The sequence below is a fragment of the Bos grunniens genome, chromosome 10 (genome assembly GCF_055505025.1).
Source record: "Bos grunniens cultivar Pamir isolate PY7600 chromosome 10, Bosgru_T2T1.0, whole genome shotgun sequence".
Lineage (NCBI taxonomy): Eukaryota > Metazoa > Chordata > Mammalia > Artiodactyla > Bovidae > Bos > Bos grunniens.
This window is the reverse complement of record NC_141174.1, coordinates 78,550,061-78,560,986: the sequence shown is the minus strand read 5'-3', so window position 1 is coordinate 78,560,986 and position 10,926 is coordinate 78,550,061. Positions and strand designations below refer to the sequence as shown.

Genomic DNA, 10,926 nt, shown 5'->3' with positions numbered 1-10,926 from the left:
TGGGTGTTCATTGGGAGGACTGATGCTAAAGCTGAAACTCCAGTACTTTGGCCACCTCATGCGAAGAGTTGACTCATTGGAAAAGACTCTGATGCTGGGAGGGATTGGGGGCAGGAGGAAAAGGGGACAACAGAAGATGAGATGGCTGGATGGCATCCCCAACTTGATGGACATGAGTTTATGTGAACTCCGGGAGTTGGTGATGGACAGGGAGGCCTCACATGCTGAAATTCATGGGGTCGCAAAAAGTCAGACACGACTAAGAGACTCACCTGAACTGAACTGAACTGAATAATTAGTGGCGTTGAGCATCTTTTCATGTGCCTTTTGGTCACCTGTACACGTTCTTTGGACAAATGTCTATTGGATCGTCCCCTCATTTTTGATTTGAGTTTTTTTTTTTTTTTTTTAATACGGATCTGCATGAGCTGTTTGTATATTTTGGAGACTAATCCCTTGTCAATTCGGTTGCAAATATTTTCTCTCATTCTGTGGATTTTCTTTCTGTTTTGTTTGTGATTTCCTTTGCTATGCAAAAGCTTTTAGGTTTGTGTATTTTTGTTTTTTTGTTTATTTAGGTTCCATTTGTTTATTTTTGTTTTTATTTTCATTACTCTAGGAGGTAGACCAAGAAAAGATTCTATTGTGATTTATGTCAAAGATTGTTCTGCCTATGTTACCCTCTAAGAGTTTTATAGCATCCAGTCTTACATTTAGGCTTTTTTTTTTTTTTCTTTAATCCATTTTGAGTTTATTTTTGTGTATGATGTTAGAGAGTGTTCTAATTGCATTCTTTTACATTTAGCTGTCCAGTTTTTCCAGCCTCACTTATTGTAAAGAATGTAAGACATTCCTTTTAAGATTTCTACTCTACACTGCTGCTGTTGCTGCTAAGTTGCTTCAGTCATGTCTGACTCTGTGCAACCCCATAGACAGCAGCGCAGCAGGTTCCCCCGTCCCTGGGATTCTCCAGGCAAGAACACTGGAGTGGGTTGCCATTTCCTTCTCCAATGTATGAAAGTGAAAAGTGAAAGTGAAGTTGCTCAGTCATGTCCGGCTCTTAGCGACCCCATGGACTGTAGCCTACCAGGCTCCTCCATCCATGGGATTTTCCAGGCAAGAGTACTGGAGTGAGATGCCATTGCCTTCTCCCTACTCTACACAATTGCTTTCAAATACAAATATAAGAGGCAGCTACTATACAAGATCACTTAGCAACCACCCATTACCATTCAATTTTTAAAACACAGAAAAATGGGATTCCAGGTAGAAGGAGGAAATTGGAGAGAAGGAATATTTGGGATTGTGTAACAGTGATTGAAAGAAAGGGCCTAGAGGGGTGCAAAATCAGCCACATAATGGCAAAAATGCTTTTGGAGGCATGTGCAGTGAAATGCAAGACCAGAGACAGAACATAATTCATACAGTACTTCACAAAATGTCCTTCTAAGAGCCTTTTTGTGGATAAGACTGAAGGGAGGCAGGAAAAACTTACATTATGAAAATTGAGCCATTCAGTGATAGAGGTGTTAATAAGAAGCAATGAGTATTAGCACAAAGTAGGCACCTTAGAATGTAAATAAGGGTACTATTAACTCAGCTAACAAAACTAAAATGAATGAATTTATTAAATGGTGTGAAACAACATGATATTCAAAAGAAGGAAAATCACACAGAGATTTCATAACAAAACAATGCCTGTAATATAACATATAGTCAATGAATATTTAATGAATTACTAGGAAAATTAAATAGTCTTGTTTGGGCTTCAGAGACAAAGCAGAACAGGCCTCTGACCTTGCTTCTAACCTGCCTGGACACTACCCTGACTGGGAGTTGACTGTGAGTAACTGCCTGCTGTGAGTGCAAGACTTCCAGCACCATGGATAAGATGGGGAAGGAATCTTGAGATTATTGAGCTCCTAGAGGGACCCCCCAGCCTTAGCAACACTCTAAGTTTTATATGACTAAACAAACAGCATTAACATGAAACCAGAGCTGCAATTTGGTCACAGATTGATGATGATATCAGTTTGCAACTGCCCTGAGATTGTAAATGGGAGCCCTGAACTGCAATCTTTGAAGTCTCACCCACGGAGAGGACTCTTCATAATTGGGACTCCAGATGTGCTGTGACCTGGGACTTCCCAGTGCTGAAAACTCTCAAGTCTGGATGTTGACCTCCATCCAAGTCTGGATGTTGGTCAAGACCCAATTTGGTGATGTATCTATCTGCTCTATTTCTATTTTCTTTTAATGTTAGTGTGTTCAATGCTAATATGTTGAAAGTAAGCTAGATAATTCTCCAATAAACATCTATATTATTTATTTGTATATAACAAGTGGCTTATTTTGTTAACAAATCCTTTGAACCAGAGACAAAAATGAAAACTTTTGGTAAAACATGAATAAATTGAAATGAAAATCCAACAATTCACACATATTTTTACTGATTTGTAATTCAGATATTTCTGAATTCCCTTAATCAATTCTTCTAGCTCATACTAATCACTACATGGCAAGGATTTTATGTGGCTAATTTTTGTCCTGAATACATAATTTTACATTTTAATAAATAAATAATTTAAACCTAAATTTTAGGGATAAGGATTTTTTTATGAATGATAGCTCTAAATATGGCCTCTGAACCTAGAGAATTATTTTCTTAGAATGAGTATCTTCTCTCTGACGCTATGCCTGTGCAACCCTAATCGCTTCCTGTCTGTGCTGCCAACTCCCTGCCCTGGTCCCCACAGCAGGTGGAGAGGGCCCTGGGTTTTGGTGCAGGTCCCTCCTACACACGTCTCACTGTGGGCTCTCTCAGTGCACAGAAATACACTGCAGAGTCCTCCAGCTGTAAGGCTGAGATGACAAGTGTGATAGATTTTCTTGCTTTCTGGAAGTTCAATGAGTAGCGACCTTCTGTGGCATTTTGCTGGTTAGAAGAATCCTGACGAATAAGGAGAATCATCCCCCCACTGCTGGGCTGCTTGTACCAGAATAAACTATAACGTGAATCACTGGTGTCATACTTGCAGTCCAGGGTCACAGCTTCCTTCTCCTGCCCTAGTACTTGTGGTTGGTCTTGAGTTACCTTCTGGGCAATAATGGATCCTAAAGAAAGAAAATAGAATCAGAATTTTAGGAATGTGGTACGGAATAAAGAAATCCTATTTTAGACCCACTTCTTCCCAGGGTTCCCATAAGACTGCCTGTTCCGCCAGTCCTTAGGTCACAGAGGAGGCACAGTTCCACCGGGAACATCCTTACCTAAACACAGTGAAGCCACGACCACCTTCAGAAGGCTGGAGAGAAGCATGTTTCAGCTCTTCTACTAGATGGAAAACATCTTCTTCTTCAATGTCAAGGCCTTGCAAGGTGAGCCTGACAGGGTGAGGGAAGAGTTGCTGGGCATGTGCTGCTGCTGCCCCACAACAGGAAACAGGGGTTTCCTGGAGTAGCAAGTTACTGTGGCTCATGTCAACTTCTCTATGGACCAGGAGAGTGTCTCACTCACCCCAAACTTCCTTTTGCATTAACCAGCTCTTCAGTTCAGTTCAGTCAGTCGCTCAGTCGTGCCTGACTCTGCAACCCCATGAACCGCAGCACGCCAGGCCTCCCTATCCATCACCAACTCCCGGAGTCCACCCAAACCCATTTTCAGTTGATACCAATTACATCTGAAAATAAACACAAGTCAAATTTGATATCAAAAGGAAGAGTGATAATTTGACTAACTACTGTGTTCAGCTGTTGTATCTATGATGAAACTTGTTTTAAGATACTGCATGTAATGGATTATGGAAACAACATAAGATGTAATGATCATTTATCCTCATACCTACATATGCTTTCTTTCACTTAAGGTAGAAAATAAATTGCTTTATGAAAAGAAGAAAAATCTGTTTGTGTTAATTACTGCAGCTTTCTCAGCCTACATATCAATATAGCAATCACGATAATTCTTCACCACAACATCTGTTCAGTTATCTAATTTGGGCCTTAATAGTAGGAGAAAAGATAATCTCCCTTTGCAGAAGGCTAGGATGTATCTCGCAGATATGGAGTCCTGTCACAGTGGTCCCTTTCTCTTCTCTATTTGTTCTGACAGCCCAGGTCTGTTCAGAGAGGGCAAATAGATGCTAGATTTTGGTCATCGGGTTATCAAACCTTTGAATTTATATTGTTCCGATTAATTCAATTGGAACCCTCTCAGTCAGGTCTGACTCTTTGCGACCCCAGACCTGCCAGGCTCCTCTGTCCATGGCATTCTCCAGGCAAGAATACTGGAGTGGGTAGCCATTCCCTTCTCCAGTGGATCTTTCCAACCCCAGGATTGAACCCAGGTCTCCAGCAATGTAGGCAGATTCTTGACCATCTGAGCCACCAGAGAAGCCCCCAAAAGCCACACAAAGCCTTTATATTCTGTGCACCTAGTTCTAAGGGAATATATCACAAGAGATATCCATAAGACAGTTGACCATAAATAAGACCACTACTGATCATAATATTTGTGTAAGAATGTAAAAGGAAAGCCATGCCTAAGGATATTACTAAACAACATGGTGTCAACTACAAACTGGCACTTGCCAAGAGTATTTGCCAGCCACTGACCAACAGCAAGGGCATCTGTCTTCTGCCTCTGCAGAAACTGAACCCTGTGCTGCTGCAGCTGCTGACCTTCAACACTCGTTGAGGGGAGTGCAGGGTGGAGAGTGAGGCACTCTGTGTTCCAGGGAAACTGGTGAAACAGGTCTTTACATGGTTAGATATTTTCAGGAACTGATTTCATGATCCCAATCCTTGCATCTCTTCATATCTAGAAACGCACTAAATCCCTTCATGGTGACGTCAGCTCCTTGTGACTAGCAGAAAATCTTTTGTAAAGTAAGCACTTGATTGCATTGAATTCCCCCTTCACCAAAATCTTAAATATTGACTTTCCCCCTCTACCTCTTGGAGCGGTCTCTCAGAGCTATCTGAGCTTCGGTCTCCCCGGCTGCAGTCCTCATTTTGCCCCAAGTAAAACTTAGCTCTCACCTCTCACGTTATGCATCTTTGTAGTCGACAATGGCAAACAGCAGAGAGCTGTTACCTACAGTGGCCTACCCCTTGAAGTTGAACAGAAACTTACCTTCTTATCTCAAAGTAATTACAGCCTTAGCTAAACTGGTTGAAGTGCTTTCAGATCCTGCCCTGGAATCTCCATTAAATCTGATAGTACCAGACATAGCACAAATTGTTCTCCAACCTTTTTCTACAAAACCCCCAACCTTTTTCTACTAATCAGTTGACTAATATAAAATATTAATTTCCCCTCAGGTTATTCAACTTTGTTACCCTTCTCAGTGAAAGGTTCTCCTGATAGCACCTCTGCTATTCAAAATACCTTCATGTCCTGAACAGATTTTTTTAACACTCTCATACCAAATGTGAATTAATGTGCTTTAAAATAATCTTATCTTAAATATTGAAAAGAAACAATACCAGGCTGTCTATGCAATAACTATTCTAAACTCCTTTTTAAACCAATCATTAGCAAAAACGAAATTAACGAAGTAGCTGAACTTGTGGGTCTATCTTGGATACATTAAATTGCAAAAAGTATACTTACAGTGGTAGTTATAGATTTTTAACACAGTTCACATTTCATGTATGCCTGTTAAAGTGAAAGTTGCTCATCATGTTTGACTCTTTGTGACCTCATGGACTATACAGCCCATGGAATTCTCCAGGCCACAATACTGGAGTGCGTAGCCTTTCCCTTCTCCAGGGGATCTTCTCAACCCAGGGATTGAACCCAGCTCCCCCACATTGCAGGTGGATTCTTCACCAGCTGAGCCACAAGCAAAGCCCAAGAATACTGCAGTGGGTAGCCTACCTTTTCTCCAGCAGATCTTCCCAACCCAGGAATTGAACCAGGGTCTCCTGCATTGCAGGAGTCACCCTTTCTTATTTCTTTAACAAACATCTACTGATAATCAACTATGTGAATGGTGAATGCTCAATTCAACATATAATAGTAAGTGAAAAACATTATAAGCCTATTGTAACAATAATTCTTTAAAAAGGTAAGCTGAATATTCACAATATTATGTGATTGCAGAATTATCAATATCATATTTATTGGATATCACACATTTCCCTATAATTACCATGCAATATATAATCAGAAAAATAATAAATGCTGTTTTCAAAACACAGAATTAAAAAACCCCATTCATAATAAGGATTGTGAATTGATACCAAGAGGTTATTTATAGAAAAGGAGTGTGAGTGGCAAATGTAAAGGCAATCTTACAATTTCAAAACAAAACAATGCTAACTTCCTTCAAGAATTTAGTAAGCAGCAATTATCCATAAAATGTGTCATACTTTCTGGGTCATCTTGAACCTAACCTTCTGATTCTATGCTTGTCTAACACATCAGTTTCCACTTGCAGATGCACAATATGACAAATGCTACTTTGAAGGTTGCACCAAAGGAAGGGGGCTGCCCCAGTCACAAGTATGAGTACAGGTAGCGGGGGCCTGGGAAGCACTGTGTCCTTGCTGCACAGAAGTAGACAGCTGAGTCTCCAGGTTGGATGGTTGTGATGTGCAGGGAGAGATGTTTGGTGTTCTTATTCAATAAAACAGTCAGTCTCTGGTCTTTTTTTTCACCCATATTTGAACGAATAGCTATAAGGAGCTGGGGACCTTTCCCAGGTTCTTGTTTATACCAAGGGAAGTAGTCTGAAGCTGTGTCTTTATAAGTGCAGGTGATAACAGAGCTGTTTCCCTCCTGGACACTCAGGGTAGAAGGACTCTGCTCCACCTCGTTTCCAAGGCTGACACCTATGGAGAAAGTAGAAGTCAGAAGAAAGAGAAGGGTTGTCAGATTATTAAGTTCCACAATTTACTTTCCCTTTTCTACAATAACTAGAAGAAACCTGAATAAAGTCAGTCTCGGTGTCTAACAAATATCTACTAATATAGTCTGTTTCCCTTAAACCCTCAACTCACAGTCCAGCTGCAGCCATATGAACGTGATTAAAGCTTCAATGGGTGTCTTCATTGTTTTTCCCATTTAGGATCAATTGTGGACCTGCAGTCTCCAACCAGGAGACCTGCTTCTGTTACCAAGTGATCCCTTCTTTTCTCTAGTGGTTTATTTCATTGTCTACCCAGCCAATAAGAAAAAGGCTCTACTTCTGCCCTAAGCCTATGCATTCAGAACCCACTCACATGAACCCTCCACATGTTCTGATCAGCAGAGGTGCACCACCATCTGGTGGTCACATCTCTAACTACTGAACTCTGGTTAAATGTCCTTTCATAGCTGTGCCTATGAGGGACATGCATAAATACAGCAAATGTCAAACAAATTATGTCTCAGATTGAAGTAATCTCAATTCAGTTCAGTTCAGTCACTCAGTCATGTCTGACTCTTTGTGACCCCATGAACCGCAGCATGCCAGGCCTCCCTGTCCATCACCAACTGCCGGAGTCCACCCAAACCCATGACCATCGAGTAGGTGATGCCATCTAACCATCTCATCCTCTGTCATCCTCTTCTCCTCCTGCCCTCAATCTTTCCCAGCATCAGGGTCTCTTCAAATGAGTCAGCTCTTTGTATCAGGTGGCCAAAGTATTGGAGTTTCAGCTTCAACATCAGTCCTTCCAATGAACACCCAGGATTGATCTCCTTTAGGATGGACTTGTTGGATCTCCTTGCAGTCCAAGTGACTCTCAAGAGTCTCCTCCAACACCATAGTTCAAAAACATCAATTCTTCAGCGCCCATGCACAGTAAGAATATAGAGATAGAGAATTTGTTTATAAGCTGAAAAGAGGTAGATGCTGTTGCTCTTTATTCAATGATGGGCCTAATATATAGTTTTTAAATTATAAAAGCACCATGATTCACTCTCCTAAACAAACAAACCAAATATATATATATGAGAAACTATCAAGTTCAGCCAATATACCATTTTCATTTGCCTGTTATGAAGGAAAACTCTCTCTAAAAGGAACTTGTAAGCCAAAAATCAGAGTAACAGAGAGAAGATCATTTGACATTTCAACTGCCTATTATCTCAGACTGTCTCCTAAGCTGGTTTTTAGTGGCCCCTTGCTTTCTCAGAGAATTGACAGTAGAAACAGTTGAAATGTATCCTAAAATGCAATTACTAAATGGCAGAGATCTAAGTGTTGCAGATTTTCTTTGCTCAGCAACAAGGGTCTGGAAGAAGGAGATAGGAAAAGAACAGTAAGGGGGAGGTGAGGATATGCAGTTTATCCTCTACTTTCTACTGCTAGCTCATTTGATCTATTTTTTAATTATATAATTTTTCATTCTCTCATTGTGGATCTAGTTCCTGTGTAAAATGAGGTTGAACTAAACTCTGTCTACAGGCTCATCTAACTCTAAATTCTTTTATACTATTTAGCAGAACAAACCTTTATTGAGGTCTACTTATATACAATGTAAAGTGATGAGAGAGAGTGGGGAGAAACCCCTCGCACTCTGGAACCCCAACACTATTTTCACATCCCTTGCAGTCTTTGGGGGCTGCAGTTGCCACTAATTAAACCTAGGGCCTTCCTTGGAATGAATCCCTATCTGTGATTTCATTTCTCCTATAAGATCAAGGAGAATATAAATCCATAGTAAAATGGCATAAAATGGGACGTGGCTCACTGAATGTAAGCATCATCACAGTGAGGTCAAAGGGGCTTTGTGACTGAATTGGTAGAAGATGTTCTTTTGGTGATTCATTCTATAAGTCTTATTTCATCTTGTAGGAATAAAAGAAAAAACATCTGCATGAGTGGAGGACCTGGAGGAAGTAGATGAATTGCCAACAGATAAAGCAAGAGGCTCTTTCTAAAGCAACCAAATTGCTTTCTGGCTTCTGTCTTTCTCCTTGCAAGTGTATGTGGGGATCACCTATATCATTTTTAGAAACAGCGCAAAATGAAAATTTGAAATCTTCTTTACAAGAAGCAGAGTAAAGTTTCATTAGATAATGTTTCTAGCGGGCTTCCCTGGTGGCTCAAATGGTAAAGAATTTGCCTGCAATGCAGGAGACCTGAGTTCAATTCCTGGGTCCATCCCTGGGTCCAATCCCTGGGTTAGGAAGATCCCTTGGAGTAGGAAATGGCAACCCACTCCAGTATTCTTGCCTGGAGAATTCCGTGGAAAGAGGAGAGTGGCAGGCTACAGTCCATGGGGTTACATAGAGTAGAACAGGATGGATCGACTAACACTTTCACTTTCAATGTTTCTAGTGGCACCATTTTTCTAAAATGCTTTAACTCTTTATACAAATTAGTTTCATGTATCTGAATCTAATTTGTTGAGACTTTCGGTCATTTTAGGTTCACAGAAAAATTAAAGAAAGGACGCAGAGGTTTCCAGTATACTTCCCACTCCCACACTTGCATAACCTCTCTTCTTATCAACTTCCACATAAGACTGGTCTATTTCTCACCACTGATGAGCCCATATTAACACATTATAATCGCCCAAAGTCTATAGTTTACCAGGATTCACTCTTGGTGTTGTACATTCTATGGGTTTACACAAAGGTGTAGTGGCATGTGTTCACCATTATAGTATCATGGAGAGTAGTTTCGCTCCTAAAAATCCTTTGTGCTCTGCCCATTCATCCTTCCACTCCCCTCAATCCTTGCAGTCACTGGTTTTCACTCTCTTTATAATTTTTCCTTTCCCAGAATGTCATATAGTTGGAATCATATAGTAGGCAGCCTTTTAGATTGACTTCTTCACTTAGTATCACGCATTTAAGTTTCCTCTGTATTTTTATGGCTTGACAGCCCATTTCTTTTTAACACTGAATAGTATTCCATTTTTTGGATGTACCACAATTTACTTATGCATCCTCTTGTTGAAGGACATCTTGGTTAGTCCCAAATTTTGGTAATTATGAATAAAGCTGCTTTAAATTCCCATGCTTTCTCTTAGCAACTGCCATCAATGTTTGGTGCTCCTTGGCTTTCAGACACATCACTCCAGTCTCTGCCTTGTCTTCACATAAAAAATTATTTTTCTCATATTTGTTATTCAGTTCAGTTCAATTGCTTAGTCGTGTCCGACTCTTTGCGACCCCATGAATCGCAGCACGCCAGGCCTCCCTGTCCATCACCAACTCCTGGAATTCACTCAGACTCATGTCCATCGAGTCAGTGATGCCATTCGGCCATCTAATCCTCTGTTGTCCCCTTCTCCTCCTGCCCCCAATCCCCCCGAGCATCAGAGTCTTTTACAATGAGTCAACTTTTCTCATGAGGTGGCCAAAGTACTGGAGTTTCAGCTTCAGCATCATTCCCTCCAAAGAAATCTCAGGGCTGATCTCCTTCAGAATGGACTGGTTGGATCTCCTTGCAGTCCAAGGAACTCTCACTCAAGAGTCTTCTCCAACACCACAGTTCAAAAGGATACCAGGACTCAAAAATCTGAATACAGACTTTAAAAACATTACATTTAATTCCCTTTTCACTTTGAAGGAACACACACGTGCAGTTAACCAAAAAACTGAGTCATCTCTTTCTATTTGTTGATCACCATATATTTTTCCAAGCATGTTCCATCACAGAAATTTATATGTAGCTTACATTTTATCTGTCAGGTGCACTAGATTGTTTTAACAGGACACTGAATATTGGCATCTACATCAGTTATGACAATGGCTCCATATTAGAGCTTTGTATCCATGAGAGATTTCTGGGAAGAAGAAGGGCAAAAAAAAAAAAAAGTGAAATGACAGTCCTGAAGGATCTGATCTTCAGAGGGAAAAATGCTGAATTATGAATCTTGAAACCCAAAGAGGTAACAAGGGTACTTGGATGGTGTAGTACTGTGGAGGGCTGGGGCTGAGGCAGCTGCAGTTTGGGTACAGGCTGCAGGCTGCCTGGGAGCACT

At 40.7% G+C, this 10,926-nt stretch overlaps 1 long non-coding RNA gene across 1 annotated transcript; it reads right to left on the bottom strand.

The window, feature by feature from the left end:
- Positions 1-6,092: 6,092 nt before the first annotated feature.
- On the bottom strand, positions 6,093-7,167 carry LOC147365056 (uncharacterized). The gene is made up of 2 exons (XR_015133567.1): positions 7,006-7,167; positions 6,093-6,837 (listed from the first exon to the last, which is right to left on the bottom strand). It is a non-coding gene; the product is annotated as an uncharacterized LOC147365056 (long non-coding RNA).
- Between the last annotated feature and the right edge of the window lie 3,759 nt (positions 7,168-10,926).